Source organism: Erpetoichthys calabaricus, chromosome 13 (assembly GCF_900747795.2).
Source record: "Erpetoichthys calabaricus chromosome 13, fErpCal1.3, whole genome shotgun sequence".
In the NCBI taxonomy this organism is placed as follows: domain Eukaryota; kingdom Metazoa; phylum Chordata; class Cladistia; order Polypteriformes; family Polypteridae; genus Erpetoichthys; species Erpetoichthys calabaricus.
This window is the reverse complement of record NC_041406.2, coordinates 137,220,736-137,246,294: the sequence shown is the minus strand read 5'-3', so window position 1 is coordinate 137,246,294 and position 25,559 is coordinate 137,220,736. Positions and strand designations below refer to the sequence as shown.

The 25,559-nt window shown below is 39.6% G+C and overlaps 1 protein-coding gene across 1 annotated transcript in view; it reads left to right on the top strand.

Moving 5' to 3' along the window:
- Positions 1–25,559, top strand: part of tbc1d31 (TBC1 domain family, member 31) — a 1,102,325-nt gene that overhangs the window by 1,064,787 nt on the left and 11,979 nt on the right. The window lies entirely within an intron of this gene.

Sequence of the window (25,559 nt, the reverse complement as noted above, 5' to 3'; positions counted from 1 at the left end):
ATTTCCTCAGGTGCAAGTATGCCTTTTAATTTATGTGGATCTAAGCAGGGATTATCCTGTTTACAATACAGAGATGATGACAGCCATCAAAGCGTTCAGCAAATATTGACATTCTGTCTGTTGGATATTTTGCTTTATTGAAAAGCTGTTAAAATAATTTGGTGTCAATCTTTTTTAATTGTACTCTTTATTTTAGAACTAATTATTCATCCACCAGTTTTTTTTATTTGCTTATCCTGTTCGTGGATGTGGGAAGCACATCAGGCACAAATCAGAAAGTAACCTTGGACAGCAAGCCAGTCCATCACAGGCCAATTTCACGTACATGGCCACCCTCACTCACACCAGCCCCATTAAACTAGGAAGGCATCTGAGTTCTAAAAGTCTTCAGACCCCTTCACTTTTTACAAATTTTCTTTTGTTACAGCCTTGGGCTAAAATCATTTAAATTCCCTCAATAAGCAACACTCAATTTCCCAGAAAGACAAAGCGAAAACAGGATTTTAGAAATTTTTGCAAATTTATTGAAAATCAATATATCCATTTTCATCCAAACTCAGCTGAGTCAAGCAACCACTGATGTGACTGCTACAGCACAGCGGTGTCTGTAAACAGACAAAATGGCGTTGTGAGATAACATTAAAAACTTACAAGTCTCTTAAGACAACAGATAGCAAAAAATAAGCCCCAGAATCGGTTTTCTTTTTGAGTTCCCCAAAACTCATCAGAAAAGACAACAAATTATTAAGAAAAAAAAACAACAAATTAAGTCCAAACTCAGAAATCTGTGTCAACAAGAACAGTACTCGGATCTTCTGCTTCTGCCGAGACATGACACTTTTAACAAAGATGAAGTCATTGCAATCTATCAAAACATAGCATCCAGCAGGAAAATTTTGCTCTACCCCACAAAAAAATGACAATACCTACAAAGCAAAAGAGTAAGTTTATTTTTGCTTTATTTTTGAGATCTTGGTACATGTAGTATATTGTGGCCAAACGGGAGTGAAAACCGGATCCATAAAGAAATGTTGGGACACCACACAGGTTGTCCCATTTAATTCTTTGAACAAAACTAAACAAAACAAAACGCACAATGGTGTTACCAAACTGTAACATAGGCTGTAGCCTTCTCTTAACTCAATAATGCTGCTAAGGTTGGGCGGATCTCGCCTTTTTATGGAGCTCCATTCTTCTGTCTGGTTCAAATAAAAGTGAGATGCCTTCTTCTGGGGATTCCTGGCTATATACTGTAGGACCTGGCCCAGAGACAGCTGTTCTTACTGGGCATCTTCTTAGAGCCATGGAGGTGGAAACAGGTGACAGTTAGCCACAGTGCCCCCTGTCGTTTCAGATTGGTATTAACATACCCCATTGGTATTACATGCCTCACTATAAAGCGAAGACCAGAAGGTGACCCTGTGATGCGCATGCGTGAAAATATACATATAACATCAGGGTTTTAATGTCAGATTTCTGGATCATAATAATTTTATGTTTTTTGCTGAAAGTCCAATGCACAAAAAAGAAAAGGTGGTCTATGGTACCATATGATCAGTTTTAGTGCCTTCCTAAACGTTTGACCACAAAAGGCACTTTATACAGGGAAAGAAATTTTTGATTTGACATGCTGTGATTAGAAAAATTGTTGTTAAGATCTATTTGTTACTTCATGTAAGTACAATGGAAATCATTTATTTGCTTTCATCTTCTTAAGATGTGTCATATTAGGAGCTGGTCACATCACTTCAGGGGAGGCAAACTGAAGCAACAAGGTAAATAAGACAACAGATTCAGTTATGGGACGCTCTCTGGACCCGATAAAGATAGTAGTGAAGCAGATTAATGAAGACAGAACTGAGTACCATTATGAACAATGCTACACATCACCTCTCTGACACACTTTCAGCCAATTAATTTTTCAGTAGAACTGTGTCAAGAAAAGATGCTTCATGACGACAGCAATACCTCTTTATATTGCCTCATTTTTTTTTTTTTACTCGCAGATCTGAGAACATGCCCAAAGAGGATGCCTAACTACACCCACAGCACCCATTTCTGGCTCCACCCCTTCCACTTCTGAAGGTGGCATATCATTTTTGACTGTGTTTTCAGCAAGGACAGAGCACTTGCTGATGGAATCCTTCTTCATCAATTACCAGGTTAACTAGAGCAAACTTTGTTTTGTGCCTAGGTACCTTTTCTGTTGTTCTGTTTGTGACAATTAAAAGGCGTTGCCCAGCTGGTGCCCCAATACTCTCTCTTTTACTTCCTGTATTCTGTTCAGTCACTGAGCCTTTTTCTATAGGAGAGTGAAAGGTCAAACTAAGTCAACATAAAAGTATGTTTTGTGTGGACTGTTACCATCCTTTATTGTACACAGCCCACTTCTATTATGAATAAATTGCTGCTCAGGAAACAGCAAGCGCATCAACCTCTGAGCAAACGAATGCTAAACAGAGACGGAAAAAGAAAGAGGAGGAAAACTAGGAATGCTCAAGTCAAGTGTATTCATTGCACGAACGTGCAGTACGCCGTTACTGGTATTTTAACAAGCTCTTAATAACCAATTGTAAAATTGTTTACTAATAAAAACAATGAACTCTAAGTATAGATAAGAATTTTGCTTTATTATTTCTTTAACCATTCCCAGATGACATTTAAGGAGTACCTAATTGGCAGTCAATTCACAAGAATTAGGTTAAAAAAACAAAATCGCCCCAGTGGTCTTCCTTTGGTATCTTGTTGAGTGTAGCTTTTACAACTTTTTTAAAGCCCAAACAAACATCAAATAAAAGCTATTCACATTTAAAGCTGTTATTTAGATCCATTTTCTCATGATACAGTATTCAGTAAAAGTCCAAGCCATTCAAAGAAGCAACAAAATATCCTTAAGCACTTTTATAACTATAACTAAAGGTAACTAAGGCAATAGAAAACTGCATGCAGTTTTGGTCCCGACATTACAAAAAAGACATAGCAGTGCTAGAGAAAGTTAAGAGGAGAGCAAGCAGGCCGATTACATGAGCTAGTGTATGAGGAGAGATTGAAGGATCTCAGCCTTTTCAGTTTAAGCAAACAGAGATTAAGAGGAGACATGATTGAAGTGTTTAAAATTATGAAAGGAATTTGTACAGTGGATCTTTAAAATAAATTCTTCAACAAGAACACAGGGACACAGTATGAAATTTGTTAACGGCAGATTTCTGTTGCATTTCAGCCAAATGAACAATAGCAAAAAGGGCGAGCAGGTCTCAAATTAAATGAAAGCCAGACGAAGAATTTGCTAGGTCTGGGCCTCAGGAGCAGGCCTCCCCACAGACAGCCTAGCCCCAAAGTCAAATGGCAGGCTTTCTGTCCTGCTCAGATTTTAATAAATCAAATCTTAAATACATACTTTTCATCTCAGGATTTCACACTGTGAAGATCCCATTTTCTGTTTTTACAGAAGGAAACAAGGCATATTAATGATAACAAAATCAGTAATATGATCAGTCGGTTTAATACATTTTTTGCAGCTCGCCCTGCATCAATTGATTTATTCTAAATGTCAATTTAGGGGTTTTGGAGCTTGAGGATTATGAATCTGATGTTAGTTTTTGCATTTAAAGTAAATTGAGTAGACTGAATATTTTTAATGTCTCCCTGCAATGCCATCTCGTTATTTTGGAACCCATGTACTGTCTGCAAAAAGGTCAGTCAATTCAGAAGACAGGAGTGAGGCACAGGAAAAAGAACAACTCAAAAGAAAAAAAAAGAAAAAATGACTGAACATCAGAGCCAAATTATAAACTAAAAATCAGAATCAAAAGACAGAGCTTTGTTTCAATAATCAAAAGGTTTGGTCCAATCTTGGATACAAAATGGCACTGTGACAACATTTTAACCCCTCACCAACTACCGAGACATCATAACTATAGAGGCCTCAACCCCAGCAACCAGGTCCAGCATCATGACAACTGAAAACACAAAATGGCCTCACCACAGTCTAAACAAAATTGTGTCTGAAATTAAATTAAAGTCAACTTCAATCAACAGAACAATCACAGAATTAAAATTCCAGAGGGCATAAACCCCAGAAACAACACCTTGATGATTTTTATAGCTTCAGAAAAGCATGGGGGAAAAAATGATCCATAACAATACCATTATCAGAATGCAGGCCCTGGTCATGACACTGGACTTCAGTTACATGAAGGAGTGAAAACACCACCCCTGGCAGCAATTTCCTATCCAAGTTTTAGAGAAACAGCCTTCCCTTAGCAATTTACTGATAGCCTTTTATTTATTGACTTCTTGGTAATGAATTTCGTGCTGTAGTTCCTGACTGAATTTTGTTTTCCTGTTTTGAGAAAGATCAGTTTGACTCATCATTCTGACCTCGGCTCTTTCTTTGACTAATAAATAACGATCTCCTGGTTCACCCATAAAATACAAGTAACAAAGGAGAACATGATTACACTCAGAAACTAAATAATACATAAAATTGACACCAAATACATAATTAGACACAAAAAGTATGAATCAACTATATAATAAAAAGCTAAGGTCTGTATGTCCAGTCCTCCTGAGCAATCTGATCGATTTGGTTCAGTGACACGATGAAAGAGGAAGTGCCAGTAGGAGATGCGCGAGGAGGTGTAAAGGCATATATGGGGCATGATGAGAGAGTCAAAGACAGAAAGTATAAAAACGGAGAGGAGGTGAGAAAGATTCCTTTAAAATAACGACAAGAGTCTGATGAACGGGCTTTATGGGAACACACTCAAGAGAAGGAGCGCTAGTGAAGAGAGGTTCACACATGCAAATACAAAAGGCGCTAATGGTACACATAGGGCAAGAGATAGCAAACACTTTTGAATTATTCTATCATCTGTCTGCGACATGTACTGTGGCTAATATTAACATAAGTGATAGTAATCACATAATCAAAAAAAAAATAAAAAAGGAATAAGAAAGGAATTTAAACATAAGCTAGAGGAGGAACCCTGGCTAAACATAACAGTAGTTGGAGACTGGCTGACATGGTGGTGAAGGTCTTCATTTTGGAGGCCTCACACCTCTTTCATCATGTTTGACTATTATAAGGTAACATGTTAATTTATTTTTTGCTCATCTGTTTATTGAAACTAGTACCTAATTAAACTGCTTTATGGTTTCATTTTGTCCATGGAATCTCCAATCAAAATTATGTTTCAATATTTTGTTTTGATTTAACATTATTATTATTTTGTGCTGTTTCCACCAATTTCATCCTTTGCAGGAGCTGCCATTTTGTGTATACCTCGTCTGGGATGCCAATCTCAGCTGCTGATTGCAGGATTATCAAATTCCAAACCCATGCACTGAATCACGATGGGTGAAAAGGTCATCCTTTCTCCACTTCTTATCTGAGTTGCAGACAAACCTTATCTTTGTGTGCAATTTTGCCATATTAAAGTCCTTTTAAAATTCTCAGTATCAATCTTGTTTTCTGAACTTTTTAACTTTGATTTTTGCCTCATGTCTCAGCTTCAGTTGCCTGTGCTTACAATCTCCTATTTCTTGTACTTTTTGCCACATTTTGACCATGTCTCATCTCATAAAAACTGCCTCTGCTATTTAAAGGCAGAATATTGAGACTCCAGAACACAATCAAGCTATGTTTATTTATTATAATGTCTGCATGTAAACTAAGTTTGAAAGTGACCCAGAAGAAAAGGCGAAAGCCCAAAAAGTGTGTATACCGAGAGATCAAACAGAAGAAGTGTCCAGGCCTAAATGAGGGACAAACATCATGGTCAAATAACTAAAGCAAAGAAGTCATTACAAAAAAGACTGTTAACAAAAACAGTTTGAAAGAGAGATTTGAAAAAGGGTTTGGAATCAAGAAATGATTTCCTGGAGGACCTTTTGAAAAAGGACCCCCACCCTAAGATTTAAATAATTATCTCATAAAAAGTCTCTAAAACTGAAATTGATTTGTCTAAGAACCTCAAGCTTACCAGTACTGCTGTGGACCACCAAGTTCCCCTCGGAGGCCCCCAGGTTGAAAACCACTGACTTGAAATTAAACAAAGTGCATAAAAGAGGAAGCTGGCAATATACTGCAGCAGAACAGTGATGTCTGGTGCCAGCCTGGCTTAGCTCCTGATGTTGGGGTGTATGTCTTTTTGAACATGGAAGACTACAGTGAGCCCAGATAAAAGAGATAAAAAGGCTACTCAACTTGTGGATGCACTATTTATGAAGCATTGAAAAAGAAGGGCACATCTGAAAAGCTTCCTGGGCTCAATCAGTGTAATACATATTCATTTCTCTGTAAATTACCTAAAAAAAAACATTCTGGAACCTAATTACAAGTTTTTAACCAGCACTGAATCTATGAATATTTTAAAAATGCACCTTTTACAAGAATTTCACTCTGTATTTCAAGCTATGGGGCACTGCTCGCGCTAAGCAGGTGTCTAGCCTGCAGCAAGACAAATGTGTTAAAGACGCTTGCATGTGAGCCGAGTCACAGAAGTAAACATCTGTATTCCACAGCCTTTTCAGCAGTTTAATGTACCTTTCTTCTTAACTATCGCAGAAAAAAAAAAAAAAACACATTCTGCAACCTCTAAATGTGGAGACACATAGATTATGTCTTTATTTCATGCAGTGATACCCAAATAGTGAGATGGGTATAACATAAGGCATCACTAGAAAAGCGTACCAATAAATGAAAGGATCAGAAGAAATAACTGTGCTTCATTTGCACAGTATTATGTGTAAAGATCAACAGTGTGCCAATATAAGGACAGAAGAGAAGAAGCCACTGGGTTACCGCACACTTTTGTGTCATAGGAGTTGCTATTGTTTATAATGATTGTGGGTCATGAGTGGTTCACTCGGACTATTGTATTCGAACCAACACCATACACCATTGATTCACCTAGAAGGGGGAGGCTCGTTCTGACTATCACAATTATATGCAAAAAAGTGGGTGGTGGCACCAGAAAGAAACTCTGGTATAAAGTACCCAGTAGCCATACTTTACCCTTATATAGTGTTTTTCAAGACACTCAGAGCACTTTACATAATGAGTGGGGATCCACTACAACCATCACCAATGTGCAGCATTTGCCTGGATGATGCGACGTGTGGAAAAAAAATGAGACTTAGGGGTCATGTAGTCATTTGGGGTAATGTAGTTATTGCACATAACGTGTTTTGGAAGCAGTATAAAACGGTTAATAAATGTCAGAAACTTGTTCAAACATATCAAGAAATCAGATGAAGGTCAAGTAATCAACAAAGAACAAGAAGGATCTAGCTAGCTGATGGTTCAAGAAGTTGGCTGACTATCATGAACCCAGTAAGACTTTACAGATGTTGTGCACACAGTAACTTAAGAGGCATGGACAAGTATTGTAAGGACCAAGAATATTGTAGAAATTAGACTTTTATTTTGGGGTATGTAAGCTGGTTAATGGTCTCTGCTTAAACACCTCATGTCTTTTAACTTATCAAAGTGAATACAAGCTAGAGATCCAGTCAGAGTAAGCATTAATTCAGCACTGCTATGTACATTCAGTTATATATAAATACAGCTCCCTGTCTTTACTTTGTGACCATTCCATCGCAGGATGCTGTGATGGAGTGTATCCCACTTCTTGATGAGAAATAAAAGATGCAATGGACAAGTTACTTCCTGCCTGGCACTTCGGGTTGATTATTTACACATATTTGTATTTGAGGTAACGATTTCCACTACAGATGACAGCCATTATGCGCCAGTACACTCAACACAGCTTGGTTATTAGGTGGTGAAGATGAGGGAGAGATAGTTAGCCAATAAGGGCCAAGGAATGATTAGATGGTTAGAATAATCAGGCCGTGATGAGCAATGGGTACACTCTGCTGTTTATGAAAGATGCCCAGGGATCTCTTATTACTAGAGAGAGTCAGGACCACAGGGGCTCCATTTCTGACAGCACAGTGTCCCCATCACTGCACTGGGGCATTGGGATCCACACAGAGAATAGCTAAGATAGATAGAAGTGAAAAGCACTGTATAAATAGAAAGACAATATGATCAAATGATTGATATGACAGTAATTATACAATGGTATAGATATGAAAGGAACTACTCTGTCAAATTTATGAAAGGAAATATATACATATGGCAAGAATAAATAGCTACAGTATATTGACCTAGATCAAAGAAACATTATAGACTGCTTGATCTGAAAGGCATTGATAGATAGATAGATAGATAGATAGATAGATAGATAGATAGATAGATAGATAGATAGATAGATAGATAGATACTTGGATAAATAAACAGCGTAACCTGTAGGGGGCGTCCCAAAGCCATAGACACTAAACACACATGCACCCATGCAGTCAAGGATTCACAATAAAGTGACTTTTATTATATAACAATACCTCTTGTAGGTTTCTTTCATCAAAGTCCAAAATGATCTCTCAAACAAACTCTCTCCCTCCACACTCTTCCAGGCAAGTGGTGTCCTCTTCCACCTGACTCTGGCTCACCTGGGTAAGGTCAAGCAGCTTCTTTTATGTCAGACCTGGGAGTATTTCCAGTGCCATAACACTGAATAGCGGAAGCCCCATAAAACAGGGAACTCTTCTCCCTGCAGCGCCCTCTGGCAGTACCCAAGAACTCGGATAGGGTTGTCCTTCAGCACTAAAAATCCCATGGATTCCTGCGGGTGTCCATACTGTGGCCATGCCAGAGGAGCACTGCCATTTATTGTACTGGGGAAGGAGCCACTCTTGACAATCTCCCCCGAGTCCATCCATGAATTTTCTACCCTGACTGGGATAATAATTAAGAACCATCCAGCTGGGTTACACCTCCATATATAGTGTTCACTTATTATGGCCTACCGTATGGGCCAGGAATCGCCCCTCTTTCCAGTCGGAGTGCCATTCCACCCTTTAGGACTCTTACAATAGATAGAAAATAGGCTACATAATAAACAGACATCCCTACTGCTGTTCCACTACCAGGAATAACAAATAGAAAAATGGCTACGGGTTGACCCCCCACTGATGACCATGCAGTTGGCTCATCGGCCCATCAAAGGCCTTGCAAGTTTCCCATCAACCTGTACATTCACTCCTAGGTAGATGGCACTGAAGCTTACTACATCAGAACAGTACTAAAGCAACGATCATTTGTTGGAGTGCTTGAAAGGCACTGAATTCATTGCATGCCACTTTGTCTTAATTAAGACTAAAGTGCTCTATAGCATTCATACAGTACATTTTTCATTATTTATAATAGCAAATAAAATACAGAATTGCTAGTAATAAATGGATGAAAGCTCAAGCTGGCATCCTCACATCTACTTAGTAATCTGCCCCATTTGTTAACTGCGCTTCACATTTACACTTGTTTACATTGCTGTCTTATCATTGAGATTTGCTTACTTAATTACCTAGTAACTAGAATCACAAAATCTTACTCTGAGTTATTAGACTCAGCTCTGCCAGATTCTGTGTCTCAGTAGGCAAGAGAGTTTCCACCCAGAAAGTAATGCTACAAAGACATGACCACACTGCCCTCTGGTGTCAGAGGGGTCTGGAGCTTTTGGAAGAGAGTTCTACCACAGAAGAGCTTTACTTTGAAAGAAAATTGTTTCAAAGAAAAATTTACTCTTAAAAGATAATTCACAGAGGCTCTTATGTTGCGTTCAGCACTGCTTGAATATGCCTGCCTCTGTAACTTGTATTAGAAAAAGAGAGTGCAGAAAATACAGGGATAGCTAAGTAAATAGTAAAAGAAACAGTAACAGGAAGAATCTTATATTTTACATACTGTATATACATACATATATATATATATATATATATAAATAAATTTGTAAGTAATCAAGGTTAATTCCCTACCCAAGTAGAAAGCTGTAATGAAAGATGCAGATGGACAGGCATCCTGGCAGGGTTGGTTCATACTGGAAGGATAGAGGAAGGCTGCTTCCCAGGGCCATGTGTTCTCACTCTGCATTATGTGGCACCATCCCTCTGGTGGAACTCCCATTTGTAACCACACAGGGCATATTAGAAGGATATGTAGTCTTGACAGCCAGCTCTTTTGGAGTACTTGGGTGCCACCAGAGGAAGCTGCAGGGGATTGCTTTCCCTGCTTTTGAGTGACTTCTGCTTGGCCCGGAAGTGCTTCTGATGTACGATCCCGGAAGTACTCCAAGGTCAGGTATAAAAGACACCACGTCATCCACACCAGGGAGTCAGAGTCACTGAAAAAGAGGTCATTATTGTCTTGGACTGATTTAACCTTGTAAGAGAATTATTGTACATTAAACATTGTTTTTTTTTTGCAAACTGTAGAGTTGTGCCTGGTATGTGAGGCTCAGGGATGCCCCCTAGTGGCCACAATAAGTATATGAGAATGCAGGATTTCAGTGTTTTAATCTTTGCTAATATGCAAACCTTTCTGTAAACATGTTTTCACTTTGTCATTATGGGTTTCTGAGTTTAGATTGATGGGCAAAAATGGCAAATGTATCCATTTAAAATAAAAACTACAACACAATAAGATGTGGACTGTCTCAATAATGACTGCCATCTCATCATCCAGATGGGTGTTGCACATTGGTGATGGATGAAGTGGCTCCCCTCTGACAATGTAAAGTGCTTTGAGTAGTGAGAAAAGTGCCATATAAAAAGGTAATTAATATTATTATTATTAATGAATAAATAAAGTGTGCAGAAAAGGAAAGGGTATGGATACTTTCTGAATCTACGGTTTATACCATGATAGTGAAGAAACAACTTCAACCTGAAAAAATACAAAAGTTATTCTTTAATTTAATTCTGGTTCATAGAGAGGCCACAGCCTATCACGGCAGCAATGGGCACTGCTCCACTGCAGGGCGCACACAGCCACAAACACATGAGTCCGGTGTGGAGTTGCCAACTAAACTGACCTGTCTGTGTTTGAGGGTGCAGAAAGAAAAAGGATTTCCAAGAGAAAAATCTGTACAGACATGGGCAGAATGTGAAAACAGCAGGGGGCTTCTGGATCCGTGATTCAGAGCCAATGCCCACTATACCACCATGTTGTAGCTAATTTTACCGATAAGCAGTTTAACATTAATATTAATTAACCACAGTACTGTATTTGTTACAAGATGTTGATACTTTCTATAACTATGACTAGAATGTAGAATGATAACCCAGTTGCTAAATCTGTTTTTTGAACTTTCAGTAACAGTAAGCGGGGTGACCCATCCAGGGGTTTGTTCTCAATCTGCCCCCCCATGCTGCTAGGGTAGACATTGGCTCCCTGTGACCCTGTTCTGGATTAGTAACTTATTAAAATGGCCAGACGGAGTCACGGTATGCTGTTTATCCTTCGGCAGTTACAGCCAAGTTCTTGCTTGGCGCTGCCACATCACAGTAAATAATACGGCAGGTCATTTTACTTTGCCATACTAGCCTCAAGATGACAGCTTTCGCCAAGTAAAGTGGCTCAGCTGTGGAAGAAAAAAAAAAAACAAATGAATAAAAATTGAGAGTGCCATGAAAACTCTTGTCAGTAATTCTCAGAGGACAGCTAACAATTTCTATTATGCTATTTTTAACTGCTGCTTGTCGTTGTATAATTTACACTATCTAGTCTTAATCTGTCTTAGCAAAGTATCATTACGCGCAGATATGTTGACTAGTACACAATAAAAGAAAAGGAAATGTTTCTATATCTCATAATAGTGTTTTTTTGTCATTTTAACTACCTTTTAATTTAGTATAATCTAATTATTGTAAATGTTTTAAGGGTTACAATAGTGCACCATAATGTAGGATATTATTTGGGATAACGATTTCAATTATGGGGAAATGCCTTAGAGATTCCTTTTCAATTAGAAGAGAGCTGCCAACCATGTTAAATTACACTAAAGCACTCTGTGTGTGCGTCTGTTTTATTGTTTAATTAAATGTTCTTACATATTTTAATCACATTGTTCTGTTGTGTATTGTATATTCAAGAAGAAACAGGGAAAAATGCTAACAATGCACCCAAATCCAGAAATTCAAACTCTGTCATTAACAACTATGGCAACATCAGGAGCAAGGAAAGAACCGACCTTGGATGAGGTGCCAGCCCATCACAGGACCCAACCACCTTGTTGTAACACAGATAATAATCCAACAACAACCACACTCATAATAACCTATCTATACATATCTATCTATAGTATCTCTCCATTATATAAAAAAATCTTGGGATAAGACGAGACATTTTCAGAGAGATAATTTCACGTTCCACAAGACGAGACTTTGTACCAAGAGATGAACTGAAAATCTAACATGTCCAAGCAGGGGCGGAAATAAAAGACAAACAGTAAAAGAAGAAAATACACAAGAGTAGAAGACAAAGTAGAACGTCGTAAAGAGGTTCAAAAACGTTGGCATGATACACATGCAGAGGAGGTTAGAGATTACGAAAGTACGAAAATTTGAAAGTCTCAAAAAACTATTAGTATAGATCGCTAACAAATGGAAATTATTACTCGGTGAAATAACGGAACAGAGAAAAAGAGATCGAACATATGGACATAGGTGATATGACAGAGCTACTACAAGGTTAATTTCAAAGAAAACACAATTCGGTCAGGTTTATATTTATGATCACTGAGAAGTGATGCAACATAGATTCGAAAGAGTTAAACGATTGGATGTATTAGAAATTCTACAGCCAATAATGGATACAAATCCATACGTCCAAAAGTATCGCACTTTACATGAAATTGATCTAAAAAAACACGGACAAAGAAGTTTTCATGGATTTCTATATGAATCCGAAAGATCACGTTTGCCATATATAATAAACCAACATGTCACGAATTGTCAGCGATAATGTTTTGAAAGACGGAGATATCAAAGACACAGTTGATATTCATGTTTATGCAAAAGCACAGCACGATTCGTCATAAACAGCAGATCTGGGAAATGACGAGCACGTAGGGCCCACAAGGAGGTTGGTGAGCAAAGCGAGCAGGGGGCAGAGCCCCCTAGTTATCTATATCTATCTACTAATCTGACTATGATTATGGTTTATTCTTTTTTTTTTGGTCATTTATTTTGTTTCATCTTATTATTATGAAGAACCTGATTTTGTTGTTGTTTTGGCTGTTTGTGTTAGTTTTAATAATGTTAATTTTTTTTATATAATTACATATTGTCACAGACACAAGAGCCTAGGGAGTGTCCAACAGACATGTCTGTCCCTAGGAGTGTCACTTAAGTCCTTTGTCAGTCCTGGTTCTCATTTTTTGCTCTCAATTTTTGACCACAATTCTTGTTCCTTGTTTCAGGACAGACAATTGTGTTTCTGATTTCTCGTTGTTGACCCGTTTTCTGTTAACTCACCATTTCCCCCTGTCATTTCTCCAATCTGCATAGCAATGGGATAATAAATAATACACAAAGACAGTGTTCACATAAAAGAACAAATAATTCTGACTGCTTAAAAGAAAAACAAAAAATAAAAATGAATTGACGGAAATGGGTTGTATTGTCTAAAACAACAATGTATTTCTTGAATAGCTCAAAATCACATAATAAATGCCTCAATGGACTTTAAAAGGTTTTACTTGTTTTTTTGACAGCCCCCCAGCTCTCAAAAAAAGCTGTCAAAGACTCTTGTGGGAAAAATGAAAAATGGATGAAATCTTAGGAAAGGCGATTCAGAGAGTGGCCCCCTTCCAGGTAGGTAGGGTGTGCAGGGAATGTCAAAAATGGGGTAAATACAACACACAAAACAGAACACAAGAGAAACAGTAAACGAAATGAATAACGCGTACATCAAGAGAAAAGGAGAACTTTTTAAAACAAAACATAGCAGTTGTAAATGGATAAGCAGGTGGACTTTAGCACATGTTCATTATTTAACCAACTGAAAGAAGCACAAGTCAAGTCTGCCTCATCCATCAAACATCGACCCTGAATCCAATTTAGGGCATTTATGGGGTCCACAGCATACCCCAGCAACATCTGGTGCAATACAAAAAACAAGCCAGTTGAGGATGGTAATCTACCCTAATAAAAGGATAAGTGTCTGTGTGTCTGTCTACATGTCCATCTGATTGCTGTGTCTCTTTCTTTCCAGCAGATGGTGCATCACACATTTAGATTGATAGATTATACTTTGTCTCCAGGTGAAATTAAAATCTTACAAATTTTAATCAAACACTTCATGGCACGTCATTCCAACATATGGCGCATCACAAACATTAAAACTGCTTTTACAAATCCCATACCAAATGGCATATAACAGAGACATACACACTGCCTTTGTCATTCCAACGGATAGCACTTCACATACATTTATTGTCATAAAATGCATTGCATCTGTCATTCCAAATGATGGCACATCTCAAACATTAACACTGCTCATATGAATTCCATATCAAATGGCATATAACAGAGACATATGCATTGTAAGGTGCACTGCAAAAGTTAATGCTGAGGTCTGCATTGATTATTTACATTTCAACCAGTCCTAGACAGGTAGCACAGCCAGTTTCCATATAAAATAACATTTTCAAACCGACTATAACTTGCTAATTAAAACTTCAAAAAAACAGACGTTACTTTTAGAGTTTTTTGCTGAGAAGGTCGAGTAAAAAAAATGTTCAGACACTCTGCCAGTTATAGTGTCAGAATTTCTATTGAGTTTATTGAAAGCTTGAAATAGCTGAATTAGAAAATGGCTTTTAGATCGTGACCCGTTTTATTAATCAGCATTTGGCAAGCTGTGGAATCCCAGATGGCCACAATAATTATTCTTCTTTTTGGATTAGAACCCAGTAGGGGCAACTCGGTTGGATTAGGTTCAAAAAATAAATAGCCCTTTTCAAGATGATTTGCAATGTACTGCCATAAAGCAAATAGAAGTTTTTGGACCATAATGGGAGAAAAGAAAAACGAACAGCTGCAAGAATGAAAGCACACAAAAATCTGTACAGTGTTGTGACCACTGAAACAAAGACATTTTGAAACATTGAAAAACGTAAGCTAGAGTGAACTTGCTTGTTTTTTTAACATCATTAAAATTGTACAGAAACTAAAAGAACAAGAACAGACCCCATTTATCACATTCTAATCTGGTATTATGATGTCTGTGTGCCTTTGAATGCCATTCCTTTCTTTCGCTGCTTCATGGCTGTCATGTTGCGTCTTAAATACATTATTACCTGCAAACACTAACCAACATATATAAAAAGATGCAAATTTAAGAATTGTGTGCTATATAATCCACTTTAGTAAAAGGATAAATGTTTGTGTGGTATCTGTGTGTCTATCAGTATGTTCATCCAGTTGTTATGTCACTGTCATGCCAATACGTGGCGCATCACAAACATTTTTATAAAATGTACCTGAAGTGAAGCTAAGCACGTTTAGGCCTACTATGTACTTGAATTCCAGACCAACTAGGCAAGAGGTGTCCATCCCCTGATCAACGAGAGTTCTCCTCATCACCTGTCCAATGCATTTAGGCTTCTAGACCACAATGATCACAAGCCCTCGCCGCTTGTCAACCACATGGTGGGGGTTGGGGGGGTTAAGCCCATAACAAGTGCTGAAGATAGTGATGCCCACACCTTTAAGTTTCTTAATTAAAACCCATTTATTCATCTTAAAAATAGGATATGTGCCTCTGTGTCTGTTTGTGTGCCCATCTGGATGCTAGATCTCTGTCTTTCCAAACAATGGTGCACTAAAAATATCCTTAGTAATAGAATACATTGAATTTGTCATTCCAACAGATGGTGCATTACAAACATTTGTAGTCATAAAATGTGGTGCATTTGTCATTCCAACAGATGGCACATCACAGACATGAACATTGCTTTAACGAATCCCATACCAAACAGCATATAACAGAGACATATACTTTGCATTTCTCATTCCAACAGATGGTGCATCAAAAACATTAGCACTGTTTTTATGAATACCATACCAGACAGCATACAGCATAGAACAGAGACATAATCATTGCATTTATTGTCAACCACATTTTCAAGCTTTGTTTACAGCCACAAGAATACGAACTATAAAAAGAATATCTGAACACGTCACAACAGTTCTAGCATTGCTACACCGGCTGTCAGTGGTCGTTTATGATTGATTTAAAAAAAAAAAAAAACTCCCAATTGTATGTAAGGCCCTGAACATTTTTTCACCACCTTATATTCTGGAATTTGTCACCCTGAAATGTCTTTGAAAACTGAACAAGAATTGAGTCCTTTTCACAGCTTTGTTTCTGTTTTGTTCCACTGCAATCCAAAAGACTTCCATGTTTGGATCACAAAATAACTTTTTATTTCAGTCCTTTCCAGGAAGAATGGTGCATTATTTTAAATAAAATGCAAAAGTACTAATATTATTGGCCATGTCTGTACTTATCTGCATGTCCAGCCAATATGTAACACATTACCGTTCTCCAGGGCTATGATAAATAAAAAGGTATTAATATAAAGAACACCAGTTAGTCTTACTTCATACGTACATCATGAGGACCTCAGAGAGGCTGGTCCTGAAATAACTACGCCCCCTGCAGTCCCAACATCTGGATCCTCTGCAGTTTGCCTATCAGACACACATAGCTATGGTAGATGCTCTGATCTGATCAGCTCCCAGTTGGACAAAGCTGGCATCACAGTCAGGATCGCGTTCTTTGACTTTTCCAGTGCCTTTCAGACCATCCTGCCTCAGCAACTAGGTAAAAAGCTCAATGTTGATGTGAGGCTGGGGGACTGTGCGTTAAGAAATGGTTGTATGTAATACTGAAGCACCTCAATGAACTGTCCTGTCTCCCCTTTCTGTTGACACTCTACACAACATACTTCCAGTACAACACCAGCATTGGCAATCTACAGAAATTTTCAAATGACTCCTCCATTACAGGCGACATTAATAATGTAGACGAGTCAGAATTCAGGAAGGTGGTGCAGGGACAACAACCTGCAACTCAACATCAGCAAGGCAAGAGAGATGGTGGTGGACTTCCTGCAGGAAAAAGAGCCACCGAGACCAGTCACCTTCCACGGAGCACCTGGGGGTTCACATAAACAGCAAACTGGACTGGTCTGACCACAATGTGATGCTGAACGAGGAGGGCCAGAGAAAACTGGACATCCAAAGGAGACTCCAGTCTTTTGATGTATGCAGCAAGCTGCTGGGAATGTTCTACCTGTCCATAGTAGCCAGTGTGGTGTTCTACACACTGGTCTTCTAGGGAAGCAACTTGAGCACAAAGGCCTGAACAAACTTCTCAGAAAAGCCTGCTCCATCACAGGGTTAACCCTGGATACACTGGAAGATGCTGTGGGAAAAAAAGGGTGGTGGTGAAACTGGATGGCATCAAGAAAAATCCCATCCGGGGGACACTCTCTCTTGGGAGCACTTTTAGCCACAGGGTCATTCCACCACAGTGTGCTAAGATGCACCTTTGGCGATCTTTTCTACCCGTTGCTATCAGCTTCCTCTAGATGTACTTAAGTTTATTTTGAAATAAATAGATACTGTAGTTACACAATATACATCTATTTATCTGTTTATCTGTTTGTTGGTTGATTGATTGTATTATTTGTCCTGTGAGTCTCAATTCTTGTTTTTGTTGCTGAATGTATCTGAATTTCCCATCTGGATTGATAGTTTACCTAATCTAATCTAATGTCATAATCAGTAGACAACACAAATCAGCTCACCTGATGTACTTGTGTCTCCTGTTTCTGTGATCTCATTACCTGAAACCTTGTGAAGAAACTATGAGAAACACTCCAGTAACATTTAATTGTTAAAGGGAGAAACCTTGCTTAATTTACAATTCTAATATGTATTGATGTTGTCCATCCATCTATTATCCAACCCGCTATATCCTAACTACAGGGTCACAGGGGTCTGCTGGAGCCAATCCCAGCCAACACAGGGAGCAAGGCAGGAAACAAACCCCAGGCAGGGCGCCAGCCCACCGCAGCGCACACACACCCACACACTAGGGACAAAGTAGGATCGCCAATGTACCTAACCTGCATGTCTTTGGACTGTGGGAGGAAACCCACGCAGGAGAACATGCAAACTCCATGCAGGGAGGACCCGGGAAGCGAACCCAGGTCTCCTAACTGCGAGGCAGCAGCGTTACCACCGTGCCAACCGTATTGATGTTGTTGTAATGTTAAAGTATGAGACTCTCATATAACTTTTAACGCTATACCATATAGTAATTACTGCTGATTTTTTATGTACTCAACACTTTGAAGCGTATATTCCAATGCAACGGACTACTGGTGGTTTTCTCAGTTGCTTTGGACTAATACTCTAATGACACTTTAAATTGTCAAAACAACACATGTTGAAGCAGGCTGACACGGCAGGGGCGCCCTCAGTCCCCAAGAAGGCACTCAGACTTCAGAACAGACAGCAGAATTAAGCTTTATTGTATGGTGTACATACAGGCTCACTTAAGATGGAACAATGAGCCTCCAACAATGGGCACCTTTTTCTTCGATTAAAATTCTTATCTTTTAAGCCTTTACTCTTCCTCATCTGACTTCTAGCCTTCCATTGCCCCTAATTAATCAAACTACTATCTCTCTCGGCTGGGTGGGTGTCAAACTCTTCACTGTCCATCCTATCTGTCTGACAGCCCCCCTTCCTTCCTAGTGCTCCCCCATTATTTACACTCCCCTCCTTATCAAGGGGCCCATCTCTTCTCAACTCTCCTGAACATCCAGACTTTAACTTGAGAGATAATGGTGGTCTGTGGCTTATACAGGGCAATACAAATATGTAGACATGAACTTTTTAACTCCTCTCACATCTTAATACTTAAGAAAACATAGTGTCTACTTTACTTATGTGCTTATAATACTTTTCTAATACACAGAGATTACCAATTTTTTTTTACCAATACATGTAGAGGGGGCTGGGTGGTCTTGTGGCCTCAGAACCCCTCCAGATTTTTTTGTTTTTTTGTTTTTCTGTCCTGCCTGGCCATACAGTATATAGGTATACAGTATATAGCATTGAACAAACCAAATAAATAAAGAAGATTACGACAGTAAATTCAGAGAAAAAAAGCGATCTTGTCAAAGGGAAGTGCACTGATATTTGCTAAAATAATATACAAGTTTATAAACATGTATAAAAACTAACCATTTGACATATTTGACAGCATGTTTTCCAAACCATTATTAAGACCAGAAGACGACAAAGTCACAACCTTTATATCAAGGGAGGTGCTGCAGAATTTTTTATTATAGTGGTGCTAAGGAAGTGTTAATAAAATGTAGCAGACCATGTGTTCCCAATTGTTGGCTGAGACATTTGAAAATAGTTCAAATATTTTGTAAACGATATGATGCACACGGATGTACTGAAGTAGGTTATGTACCACCATGTCATACACCAGTACAATGGACTTGCAAATAACAACCACAACCCAGGAAAAAACGGCGCCACGTAATAAACACCCCTTTCAGCCTTTAAAAAACAAACACATCAGTTGCAAATCAGTATAAAACAAATGTCATCTGCATGAGTTATTTTGCAGCAACCAAAGTAAAACATTGCGACAGGAGAAGATCTACTCACCGGCACAGGATTACAAGAGGACAATGCACCTGCTGTTCATTCAATAACGTCTTGCACATCAAGGGCCTTCACTCTCCTAGAGATGCCTGTGATCAGTGCCGAGGTTGCCGTTATGATCGTCTCTGCTGTAGCTTCTCAAATTGTTTTTACAGTCCTCAAACACGAAAAGCTGTGCTCACAAGATGCTGAGCTGACAGGACATGTCACAGATATCCAGGAATTCCAATGTGGTATTAGCAGTCCGAGTCCGATTTTTTGTTGTTTTAAACAAACTAAAAGTTGGTGTATTTGGTGAATTTCAGCAGATCGGTTCTCACCTGAAATTCCATAGTGATGAGCCATCAGTGACAGTGATTGCAGCAGATGGCCTTCTCAAAACAGCACACGATGTTACTAAAAAGCACTTTGACAGTTCACTGACAAGTCTGTCAATTACAGGGTGGAAACAATAATTACAGAAATCCTCTGTGCTTTTGGTGAGGGTGGACAATATGTGGTCTGAGTATCAACCACAAAGTGCTGCAGGGCATATCTCCTGTCCTGCTGTAGCCAAGTTGAAATGCCACTTTTTTTGCGCACTGGACCCTGTGCTGTCTCCAATGTGTCATGCCATGACTCCTCGCAGCACTTCTCTTCAATTGTTCGTGTTACTGACTGAACTAGATCAGTTGTGACCCAAAACATATTCTCAAATAAAGTAAGCTGCAGAGTAAATTCATTTAGCAATGTTTGACTGACAAAGTATGTGTCTTTTGAAGTGTCACAAATTGCATGGATTGTTTTCTGAATTGCCCATAAAGACAAATGCTAAAAAGCCCACCTTGCTTCTGAAAGTTTCTTTAGTTTAATGGAAGCTTGTGTTGGTTTGATTTCTTTCTGTCTTTTAAGCAAAAAAAAAAAGACTGTGAGAAACAGAACTTAGAATTAATAAATAAAAAATAAAAAAACATACAGCACTTGCGCTGCTTTAAAGAATTCAGCTGCCAGTTAGACATTTTGAACACAGTCCACCAAAACGAGAGTTCAATGGCGTGCATGACAGGGAATGTTCTGTGCCTGTGGAACTTCTTTTTCTGAATTACTCTGCTACTCCATTGTGACAGAACAGCTCCTCCATCGTAGCACTGGGCAATGCTGCATTTACTCAAAAGTACTTTTGATTGTTCTTAAAAGTGAATCGGCGTCTAATCCGTCAGCTGGAGTGAAATGCAGAAATTCCTCCCATAGAGCATCACTGCAAAAGAGTGGACCACCACAGACACCTGATCTTTTTTGTGAATGTCTTTACTTTCATCTGCTAATCACATGAATGGCACAGCTTCTTCTGTTTCACTGCTTATTTTCTCCCATAGCATATTTATCATGATTTCGATTAACTCATTCCTTACATCATGGTTGAGTATATTTAGCATTTCTAGGATTATCAACGCTTTTGTCAAACTCGCCGATAACTTGTAAAAGTTTGAGAACATTACGACTGTGCATTTGCCCTGGTCCCTCTTTTGGGCAACTGCTTGACAAGCTAGAATGCCCAAGTAGTCCTTGATGTGGGACAGAGCAGAGACGGAACTCAAGGGGTGGGACACACAGACAGACATGGTCGAGGTTAGGATTTCATCCCAGCCTACTGTAATAAAGGCTATTCCTAGAGAAATACTGACTAAGTTAAGAGGATGTAGTAAAAGTCCGATAGAAACGTTTAAAGAATTTACGGCTTGTATTAAACGACAGGGAAAAGATATTTTCAATTATACACATAATAAATCGACTTAAATTTTAAATCTCTATTGCAAGATGAACACACCCTCATTATTACAGTATACTGAAATTCTTTATTTGGAAAGGTCTTTAATTGAGAAGAACTATGGACAAAACCCAATAAGTACTGTATAACTAATAAAGTTAAAGAGGCCACATACAAGATAATTCACCGAATTTATCCTGTAAAGACTTCACTTTAAAATTAACACTAATGATAAATGCACTTTTTGTAACAATATTCAGCATTTGTTTTGGTTACGTCCGAATGTAAAACAAAAAAAAAAAAAAAAAAAAAAAAAAAGTTTTGGACAGAGTTACAAACTCACATTAAAAAAGAAACTAACTAATGTGGATATTATTTTTCAAGAAATTGATATGTTAAACTACATCCCCACTGAAAACAAAAAAAAGTCATTTGTAATTTAATGTAAATATTATATTGGTGGGCGGCACGGTGGCGCAGTGGTAGCGCTGCTGCCTCGCAGTTAGGAGACCCGGGTTCGCTTCCCGGGTCCACCCTGCGTGGAGTTTGCATGTTCTCCCCGTGTCTGCGTGGGTTTCCTCCGGGCGCTCCGGTTTCCTCCCACAGTCCAAAGACATGCAGGTTAGGTGGATTGGTGATTCTAAATTGGCCCTAGTGTGTGCTTGGTGTGTGGGTGTGTTTGTGTGTGTCCTGCGGTGGGTTGGCACCCTGCCCGGGATTGGTTCCCTGCCTTGTGCCCTGTGTTGGCTGGGATTGGCTCCAGCAGACCCCCGTGACCCTGTGTTCGGATTCAGCGGGTTGGAAAATGGATGGATGGATGGATATTATATTGGTGGCACAGTAGTAGCACAGCTGTTAGTTAGGAGACCCGGGTTCGCTTCCCGGATCCTCCCTGCGTGGAGTTTGCATGTTCTCCTCGTGTCTGCGTGGGTTTCCTCCGGGTACTCCGGTTTCCTCCCACAGTCGAAAGACATGCAGGTTAGGTGCATTGGCGATCCTAAATTGTCCCTAGTGTGTGTGTGCTTGCCCTGCCCGGGATTTGTTTCCTGCCTTGCACCCTGTGTTAGCTGGCATTGGCTCCAGCAGACCCCGTGACCCTGTAGTTAGGATATAGCGGGTTGGATAATGGATGGATGGATATTATATACTCAAAATGAAGTGGTCTGAATAATTCCTACATTTGAACAGTTTAAAATGGATGTTGGGGAATATCAACAAACTATTTCGGACTGTAAACATTTGAAAGCAATACGGACTTTATCCCGATTTAAATCATTTAATTACTCATAATAATCTGTCCCTAAGGGCGGCACAGTGGCGCAGTGGGTAACGTTGCTGCCTCGCAGTTAGGAGACCCTGGTTTCTTTCCTGGGTCCTCCCTGCGTGGAGTTTGCATGTTCTCCCCATATCTGCGTGGGTTTCCTCCAGGTGCTCCGGTTTCCTCCCACAGTCCAAAGACATGCAGGTTAGGTGCATTGGCGATCCTAAATTAGCCCTAGTGTGTGCTTGGTGTGTGGGTGTGTGTGTCCTGCGGTGGGTTGGCGCCGTGCCCGGGGTTTGTTCCTGCCTTGCGCCCTGTGTTGGCTGGGATTGGCTCCAGCAGACCCCCGTGACCCTGTGTTCGGACTCAGCGGGTTGGAAGATGGATGGATGAATCTGTCCCCAATTCTAGTCAGTACCCTTAGCAATTTTTTATCTGAAGATAACCAGTGACGTGTGCTCTTGCCTGTATTTTGTTTTATTGTAATTAATGATTAGTTTGCTAAAAAAAAAAAAAAGGATTTCATCCCTGCCCGTGTAACGTTATGCTAGCTTGCGTTTGCCACCGCCTCATCCCTTCCTGCTCGCCGCGATGAGGTGCTTAACTGGAGCTGCCAAAACACTTCCTCGTTATCCTCGCGAAAGAATCGCTTCATAAAGTGCGGCACGAGCTCTAAAATAGTCGTATCAAAATAGCTTAATTGACGCATGAGCAACTTCAATTAAATAATTGTTCGAGTCACGTCTTTCTGCTGTTGTCTATGGAGATGTACAGATACTGGGAACTCGTTACATGATTTGTACCAGGGCAACGCCTAACTAACGTTGCTTTATTTCACACAATGTATTGTGCTTTGTTGCGCATTAGTTGAAGGTTCAGACTGTGATGTATTAACTTTTAAAAGATGCATTTCTACATTATTATGTGTCAAGGTTAAGAAAACGTACTTCGTTGCAACTGACATAAAGACACTGGACATTGTGTGTCCTCGACCCCAACTGCTCGCATCCGTAGGCCTATATTCCCGAATCTCTTTTACCGTTTTTCATTTCAGAACCCACTTCTTTCCTAAATTCTGCCCATCCACCCATTGAATACGTATGCCCTGTATTAGTATTCTTTGTTTTAAATGAGACGGTTGCTTTCCTGCAGTTCCCGTGTAAATGCCGTCTGTGTGCCCCAAAACACCCGCGCGTAAAAAAAGTGCCGGCAAGGAAAACAAAAAGACGCTCTCCTTAAAATACTCAGTCCAGCTGTAGTCTTTGTTCAATTTGCGACTTAATAAAACGTACCTGGAGGTCAGTTTTTCGTCCTGGTTTGTTTTTTTTTAAGAAAACAGCGCCGAGGTCCTTCCCCTGGTGACAGACGTAAATCAGCCGGACAGCTGCCTGTGCTAATGGAGGTCAAACCGCAGCTGGCGGGTCCGGACGGAGCATCAGTTACCACTGCAAAGTTAGCATAACTAGCTCTAACAATTCGATCCAAAGGCACAGATAACGGTTCCCTGTCGTGGTTTTGCAGCGTGGCTTCAAGTGGTTGATGTTGGTTTGTGTTACCAACGTCCTCAGAGGGTTTGGCACAATTCCGTGCCATGGTCGTTCGCTGTGTATTAGAAGGCGTTCCATCCTCACCTTGAATTGACTCGCGCTCTTCAGGTGAGGGGCATTAGCCCGCTAAAAATCCTCTCGCGAGATCCTATCATCATTAAGTATTGATAGTGATATCATCTCACGAGAGTTTGTTTTTAATATTAGAAAAACATTATTAATTCTAACAAGAAGAAAATTCAGACGCATACAGCAGCAGAATTATAAAAAAACAAGGATACAGACTCACAGAACTAATAAGACAGCCAAGCAAGCAATTAATGGATAATTAAATTAATAAATAAAAATAAATTTAACGAGTACATCGGGTAGAAGCATTGAATTGCCCACTTAGCACACCTTGGTGGAATGAGCCTACGGCTGCAAGAGAGCGCCTCCTGGTGGGGATGGAGGGCATTTTATCATGATGGCTTCCAATTTTATTTATTTCTTTGAACTACTGTATATCACACAATATATCACTAAGGAACCTTTCAAAATAATCGCACAGATACAGGGCGACGTTACATGACAATGGGAAGATCTTTGGAGGTGCTAAGCAATGTACCTGTGCAAAATCCAGGGGGTGCTATAGCACCAGGTAGCTCCAGCTTAATTTAGCTCGTTTCCTGTTTCTTATATTAATCCACCAAAATGTAATATATATATAATATGTATATATTTGGATTTGCAGACCTATAAACTGTAATCATGTAAATTATATTTAGACTTTTGAACTAAACTGTTCCATGTAATATTATGAAAAATTCAAGGATATCAAAATATAACTATTATTTCTTACATCCCTCTCCCACTTGGACAGAGGAGCCTTCAACACTATCCAACCTCTGCTACTTAGGGACAAGCTGACAGAGATGGGAGTAGACTCAAACCTGGTGGCATGGATCGTGGACTATCTTACAGACATACCTCAGTATGTGTGTCTTGGGAACTGCACGTCTGACATTGTGGTCAGCAACACAGGAGCGCTGCAGGCGACTGTACTTTCTCCGGTCCTGTTCAGCTTATATACATCGGACTTCCAATACAACTCTGAGTCCAGGCACGTGCAAAAGTTCGCTGACAACACTGCTATCGTGGACTGCATCAGGAGTGGGCAGGAGGAGGAGAAGTATAGGAACCTAATCAAGGACTTTGTTAAATGGTGCGACTCAAACCACCTACACCTGAACACCAACAAAACCAAAGAGCTGATGGTGGATTTTAGGAGAACCAGGCCCCTCATGGACCCCGTGATCATCAAAGGTGACTGTGTGCAGAGGGTACAGACCTATAAATACCTGGGAGTGCAGCTGGATGATAAATTAGACTGGACTGCCAAAACTGATGCTCTGTGCAAGAG